Genomic DNA, 7,363 nt, shown 5'->3' with positions numbered 1-7,363 from the left:
GGCTTCTTTTTTAATTGCTAAAGGAGATTTCTATTTCAATAACTACAAGTTCCATGGATATTAAAATACTTTTAAGCTTTATTTATGTGAGTTTCCCTAACACACACAAAATTACCAGTGTTAATTTGAGATAGGTGGTCTCCCATAGAGAGAGCAAAAAACAATCTTAGTAGATGGAGACTCTGATCTATGAGCATGACCATTTGTGCTTATCTCTTTAATTAGATGAATAAGATCTCCAGCTAATGCTTGTAGATCAACTAATTTATTTAATCTCATCAGATTCAAAGACCTGCACAATGTGCCCAGAACTGATTTATGGTATTCTCCTTAATTAGGAAGAAACAAATGATTGACATGCCATCTGATTTTTACAATAGCTTGCCTGGGAATCTGCAATTTTCTGCACAAGCAAAATGTATATATAGTAATAGAGCTCAGTCCTGGCTGCATCATTTGTCTTCTCTGAGAGATAAAGACACTTCTCTGAGACACTGTAATTGCGGCATGCATGCTTTGCTTTACTGTCCTATAATAAATCTTTGTGCCGTGCTCAGACATGTCCTGAAAGTGTGGTGTAAGTCAAGAACTCACCTGGGCCAGAAGGTTCCACTGCCCCCTTGATAAGACATCCTTGGACCCTATCTGGTGACAATTTCATCTCTGGTTCTGAGCCCTGCATCAAGAATTTCCTTTCCATCAATACACTCGGGGAAGCTAGTCTGATTGATAGATAAAGAGACATGTGTGGAACATCTTTAACAATGAGGATTAGTAAATATCCAGAGGTCTCAGTTTAATTTACCATATGGAACGTGAAAAAAAACACATGCACATGTATATGGAGATATTCATAACAGACCACCCAGTTTGTGTAGAGCCATTTATTACTAACACTAAAAACCAAATTTGAAGACTCAACACACAAGATTATGTTCACACAGGGGGCATGAAATGCCCTGTGTGTATCCCCAGGCTACAGTCAGGCTACAGGAATGCAAATTTCACTTCTTTCCCCAGGGGTGAGTTCACATACACCTACTCCACTTTTCCTCCAAAGACTTGTGAGAATGGGCCTCAGACTACCATGACCACTATGATTTTCCCAGTTTCCCCACTCTACTTGGTGATGAATTGTCCCCAAGTTTGCTACGCTGCTCCATTAAGGCAAGGTAGTTGGTACCTTCTTTGCTGTGTCCAATGAATCTTCTCTTATTCTAATCAGTGGAGGCTTATTCCAATTCACCCATGTCCTGTCAGAAGTAGCCCTTAGGAACATGAAGATTTCTACTTCTGGGTCACTATACCTTCTACTCAGGGGTAGAAACCCAGCATATTTTTGACCCGGTCCCAGATTATCTCCCAGGATTCAGAGAGAAACTTGTCAGCAACTCAGGTGTTCTTCAACATTCTAAATTCATCTTCTTTGCTACCTGGTCACAGTTTCTCTCCCAGGTTTTCACAGATATCCTTTGGAGACCCAGGTTCTGCCAAACCTGACCTTCGGGTGTGTGAAGCCTTTTAGCTCTGGACCATTCTTTTGATAAACCGGGTGTCCTTCACAGCTCCAAATCCCTCTCTCCTCACTGGCCTGGCCCTATCTTCTCTACCAGGCATTTACATAGATCATTCAAGTCCTAGCACTCAGATGCTTTGTGTGAACAACTTAGGGGTAGGGCTTTGGGTATTTTCATTTCAGTTCCCTTCTCTGAGATGAGTTGAAGAGGACCCAGATTTTCTGTCATCTTCAAACACCCAGAACTGAAAGAGTGAATTTATCTGTTGTTTTCAGGCTATGCAGCAAGAAAATTTCTTTCCCCCAACACATTTGGGGACACTAGTCTCCTGTGGGGTGAGACTATGCCCAGTTGTGCTGAAAAACAGTACTCCACAATAATAAAAATTATTCCTCCAAGGAACTCCCAGCAATGTTCTCAGGCTTCCATGTCCACCAGATATGCCTGGTGTCCCAATTCCACTAAATAATACATTGTCTTAGGATTCCCCAGCTTCAAAGTTGATACTCTTTTAGGGAAAGGTATTTTAGTGGCCCATGCCTTTCCAGCTTTTTCCAACCAGTCTCCTCCTAGACTGAACAGAGGTGGCTCATTCCCATTCACCTAGATTCTGTCAGCAGTGACTTTCAGGAGTGTGGAGTCTTCAAGATCTGGGATCATCTGCCTGCAAGTCAGGTATCCTTTGCATTTCCAAAGTCATCTTTTCTTGGTGTGACCTGAGTGTGACCTCACCAAGGTCATAGGAGAAGCAGATGACCAAGGGTGTCTCGACTTAATACTGAGTTCAGTTTCTTTTTTCTCAAATAGACCACGATGGAGAAACCTCTCCAAAAATTGGCTCTCAAGTTTGCCAGGCACCTTGCATCCTCTGCATGGAAGTGGGTTGCTTAGAGAGTCAGGCCTGCCCAAGAAAACCAGAGCAAGGGCTGCTCTTGAGTCCCTTTGTGGGTCACCAGTTTTGATATCAAAAGTTCAGTCCTTGTCCCTGATGCCAATTTAATAAGGAGGACATGGTTTTGAGAAAAAGGAAAAAGAAGTTTTATTGCTTTGCCAATAAAGGAGAAGCACAAGGGACTCCTGTCCCAGAGGCTGCGATTCTCTCCCAGCCCTTTTTATTTTAAGAGAGTGTCTCACTAAGTTGCTTAGGGTCTTGCTAACTTGCTGAGGTGGTTTCAAACTTGTGATCCTCCTGCCTCAGTCTCCTGAGTTGTTGGGGTTATAGGTGTGTGCTGCTGCTCCTGACAAACATGTGGTCTTTTGTGTCTGGCATCTTCCCTTGGCATAATAGTTTAAAGATTCATCCATGTCGTAGCACGCATCATCGTATCATTTTTATTATTATTTTACTGAATCCAAGACCACACATATCCTAAGCACATGCTTTACCCCTGAGCTGGATGCCAGGCCCCCTACATTTTAAAAAATATACTTAATTTTTTACAGCAGTTTCAGGTTAACAGCAAAACTAAGTGGAAAGTATAATTTCTATGTCTCTCAGCCCTACCCCCTCAACACACAATTCTCCCACTATCAATATCCCCCACCAGATTGATACATTTATTAAAATTAATGAAGCTATCAATACCCAAAGTCTTTATCATTATCACCCAAAGTCCACAGTTTACATCAGAGTTTACTTTTGATGTGAAACCTACATCTTGTGGTTTGGAATAAATAAAGCCACCATTATAGTATTATTCAGATAGTTTCGATATCCTAAATAATACTCTGTGTGTTCCACCTATTCTGTCTCTCCTTACAACCCTGCCTGGCAACCAGATTTTTGTTGTTGCTTTTATGTGTATTTTTTTTTTCTTTCTAGGCATTGAACCAGGGGCACATTACCACTGACCCACAACCCCAGTCCTTTTTGGTTTTAGACAGGGTCTCATTAATCCGCTGAGGCTGGGGACTCATGATCCTCCTGCCCTGGCCTCCAGAATCACTAGAATTACAGGTACATCACTGCTGCCTGGATGAGATTATTTTTTGGTACTGGGGATTGAACCCAGGAGCACCATAACCACTGAACCACATTCCCAGCCCTTTGTATTTTGAGACAGAGTCTCTCTAAATTGCTGAGGCTGGCTTTGAACTTATCATCCTCCTGCCTTAGCTTCCTGTGTTGCTGATATTACAGGCCTGTGGTCACCCAGCCCGGTTTGAAAATAACCACTTTTAATGTAATTTCTCTGGTTTTCTCCATATTTCAGTTAGTTGGAGACTATTATTGACTTTTTCCCCCTTCACTGATTCACAATGCATTTAGAACTCAGAAGTGAGAGACCCCGACATAATTCCTGTCAGTGCTTACTAATGTGGCATAGGCGCGCGCGCGCGTGCGCACACACACACAAACACACACACACACACACATCTTTGCACAGTTTTGTGTCTCCCTCACTAGGTTGTAAGCACCTCTGAGAATAGGCACCCTGACCATTACCTTTCTCAGTTCTTAGCCTTAGGCTTGGAGTTACCCTGATTAGATAAAACCAAAGAGCCAGGCTGGTGCTTGAGGACTAACCTTCAGTGAAGTGTAGTGGAAACCTTAGAATCAGAAAGGTTGTGAGGGAATTTGACCTGCGGGAAGAAAAATTTGTTTAGTTCCCTGCTATACTATATGCCCGGGCACCTAGAACTGTGTTGTCTGACAGTAGGATCTTAACAAATGCGTGTATGCTGTTTCAGCCTTGGTACAAAGGAAGGGAAAAGTCCTAGAGAGGCACAGATTGAGCTTGGGCAAAGGTGAGCTGAGCTCTGGTTCACTGTCCCTCTCTCCAACAGCCCAGAACAGTGCTGGGCACATAGCCGGTGAACCTGAAGTCTGAAATTGGTGATATTCAGACCTCAGACTAGATGTTGCTCAGGCAGAAGTTCTGCTCCCTGGCTACTGCCAGCTTCCAGCAAACTGGAATGTTTTGCCAAGACCCAATTCAAAGGATTGTACTTTGCTTTCTGCCAAGATCCCAAGGAAGAGGCTAGGCACCTGGGGTCTGGCATAGGGAGGAAAAAGGAGCAGAGGTGGAAGTCAGCCTTTCTTAGGTTCCCCTTTCCCCAGCAGTCCCTGTCCACGCACAGCTTCGCTCTTTATGGGCCCCAGTTGGTAAGAATCCTCTGAACCATCTCTTCCGAAGTTCCTTCCCCAAGATTTGGAGTCTCACTCACATTCAAGGACAGCTGATCACAATGAGGTGGAAGGGAGGTGGCAGAGTGGGGATTGGTGTCTTTTTCTTTCTTTTTGCCGAGTACCCACAGTATTGCTGTCCAATTGAGCTTTTTTCAACCTTAGGCATGTTCTGCATTGCTGCTGTCCCCCAGAGAAGCCACTGGCCACACGTGGTTATTTAGCATTTGAAATGTGGCTAGTGTGCCTAAGGAATAAATGTTTACTTTTGATTAATAAAAGCCTTTTCTGATTGGCCTCAGCTTGACGCTAGAAGCATCACAGAGCCGCCAATTTTTTATTCTGTGTATGTGCTTGTGCGCGCGCGCATGTGCATGCGCATTTTACTAAGCATGTGCTCTTACCACGGAGCTGCACATCCCCCCACCCTAGAACATACTTTTTTTTTTTGGGGGGGTGTACAAAGGATTGAGCCCACGGCCTATGTGTACTTGGCAAGTGCTCTATCACTGACTTACATCCCCATCCCTTTTTAATTTTTTTGAGACAGGGTCTTGCCAAGTTGCCCCAGCTGGTCTCAAACTTGTGATCCTTTTGTTTCAGTGTATTGAGTAGCTGGCATTACAGTTGTGTGCCACCACACCTGGGTTCCCAAAATATTATCTTAAAAAAAAAAAAATATATATATATATATGACACAATATCTTTATTTTATTTTTATGTGGTGCTGAGAATTGAACCTAGTGCCTCACGCATGCTAAGCGAGCACGCCACCACTTGAGCCACATCCCCAACCCCAAAATATTCTTTATGTAAAGAATTTGATGGGAGGCTGGGGTGGCTCAAGGTAGTGCGCTCGCCTGGCATGCATGCGGCCTGGGTTTGATCCTCAGCACCGTATACAAACAAAGATGTTGTATCCGCCGGTAACTAAAAAATAAATATTAAAAAATTCTCTGTCTCATTCTCTCTTTAAAAACAACAACAACAACAAAAAAAGAATTTGATGATTTGGCACTTAACAATTAGGATAAAAAAATGTCTTTTTTTGTTTGTTTTCCGCTCCTGCTAAGTTTTTTTTTTTTAGAAGTCTATGTCCATTGAAATGCCCATTTTTACTATCTTTAACCAGGAGAGGTACCAGCTTACCCCTGAAACAAATTCAGCCTTTCCTTATAAGAATACTATACAAAATTGGATGTCAGCAATAAGGAAGAATTCTAGAAAAGTGATAGTACTTTTGTCTGAAAATGGGAAGCTGCTGCCTTTGGTAGGTGGAGTTTCTCTGAATTCGAGATTTGCACATAGGTCCTACACCTTGAAAGAGCAGACAATCTTGTGTGCTGTTCTATCCTCACATATAGCTGCCCGATTCAAGAACCCAGCTTTCAAAACACCCTATCATTTTCAGTTCAAATTCTCTTGTTTTGTGGAAAGCAAGAGAAAGAAGGTAGAAATAATCAATAGACTTGATCCTTGGGCTGGGATGCACCCCAGAGGTAAAGCACTCCTGAGTTCAATCCCCAGTACCACCGAAAGAAAAAGAAAAAATATAATCATCCTTACAAGGACTCTACAATGCTGAGAGCCATTAGCCAAGTAGGTATGACAATTTCCTTGCCAGTGTACCCCATGTTGCTTAGAAGAAGGACTCCTGGAAATGGACTTGCCCAGGTCATCTGCAGTGACATTGCATGTAAGGTGACCTTGCTCAAGGACCAGGGCGGATCTGGGTTTAGAGCGGATCAGGGTTTAGGGCTCTCCTTGGGTTTAGGGCGGGTCCAGGTTTAAGGTGTACCCTGCTGGGAATAGGGCATATCCTGCTGCCTCAGGCGTGCCTGCTCCTGGAGTTCCTGTTGAGTTCTCTCGGGATTCAGAGAGTTTTGGGGATCCAGAACGTGGAACTTGGGATAGAACGTGGATTTTCCCCCGAGAACGTGGATTCCCCCAGAACGTGTTTGTAGAGGGCCGGTGTGAGTTCGGGAATAAATAATTGCTGTTTGAATCTACAAAGCTGTGAGTGGCTCGTGATTTTGTACCCAGCCAGACTGCGGCACTACAAGGTGAGTTTTGAATGATATCTATATTAGTGTGCCATGTATTTAGTTAAAACTCAACACCATTTAGTTATATTTTAATTTTTTTTTATTTTAGTTGCCAATGGACCTTTACTTTATTTATTTATATGCAGTGCTGAGAATTGAACCCAGTGCCTCACACATGCTAGGCAAGTGCTCTACCACTGAGCCACAACCCCCGCCCTAGTTTTATTTTTTGTGTGGCTTTTGATGTGTAGACTCTTGGGATCTTCTGTAACCTTCTCTGCAATGGGCCATTTTACTTCAATAGGAGCTTTGCTTCACCTGATGCCCAGTGTGGATCCAGAAATTTATACAGAGGGAGAAGGGACTCTGCTCTCACACTAGGTCCTGGTTACTTCTTTCTCCAACAAGTTTCCCTATAATTAAGAGCATCTGACTCTGCTTATCAATATCCCACCTTAGTGCGTTGGGGATATAGCTCAGTTGTTAGAGTGCCTGCCTCACATGCACAAGACCTGGGTTCAATCCCCAGCACCACACACACAAAAAAAGATCCCACCTTAGTGGCTCCTACCAGGATGATGGCAAACCTTGCCAAACAAGGCTTGTGCAACCAAGAGCCGGGATAAGCTTGCACCATTAAGTTTGACCTGCCTTCCCACTGCATGGATGTGGGC

The sequence above is a fragment of the Callospermophilus lateralis genome, chromosome 19 (genome assembly GCF_048772815.1).
Source record: "Callospermophilus lateralis isolate mCalLat2 chromosome 19, mCalLat2.hap1, whole genome shotgun sequence".
In the NCBI taxonomy this organism is placed as follows: domain Eukaryota; kingdom Metazoa; phylum Chordata; class Mammalia; order Rodentia; family Sciuridae; genus Callospermophilus; species Callospermophilus lateralis.
The sequence above is the reverse complement of the archived record's forward strand: the minus strand, read 5'-3'. Positions refer to the sequence as shown.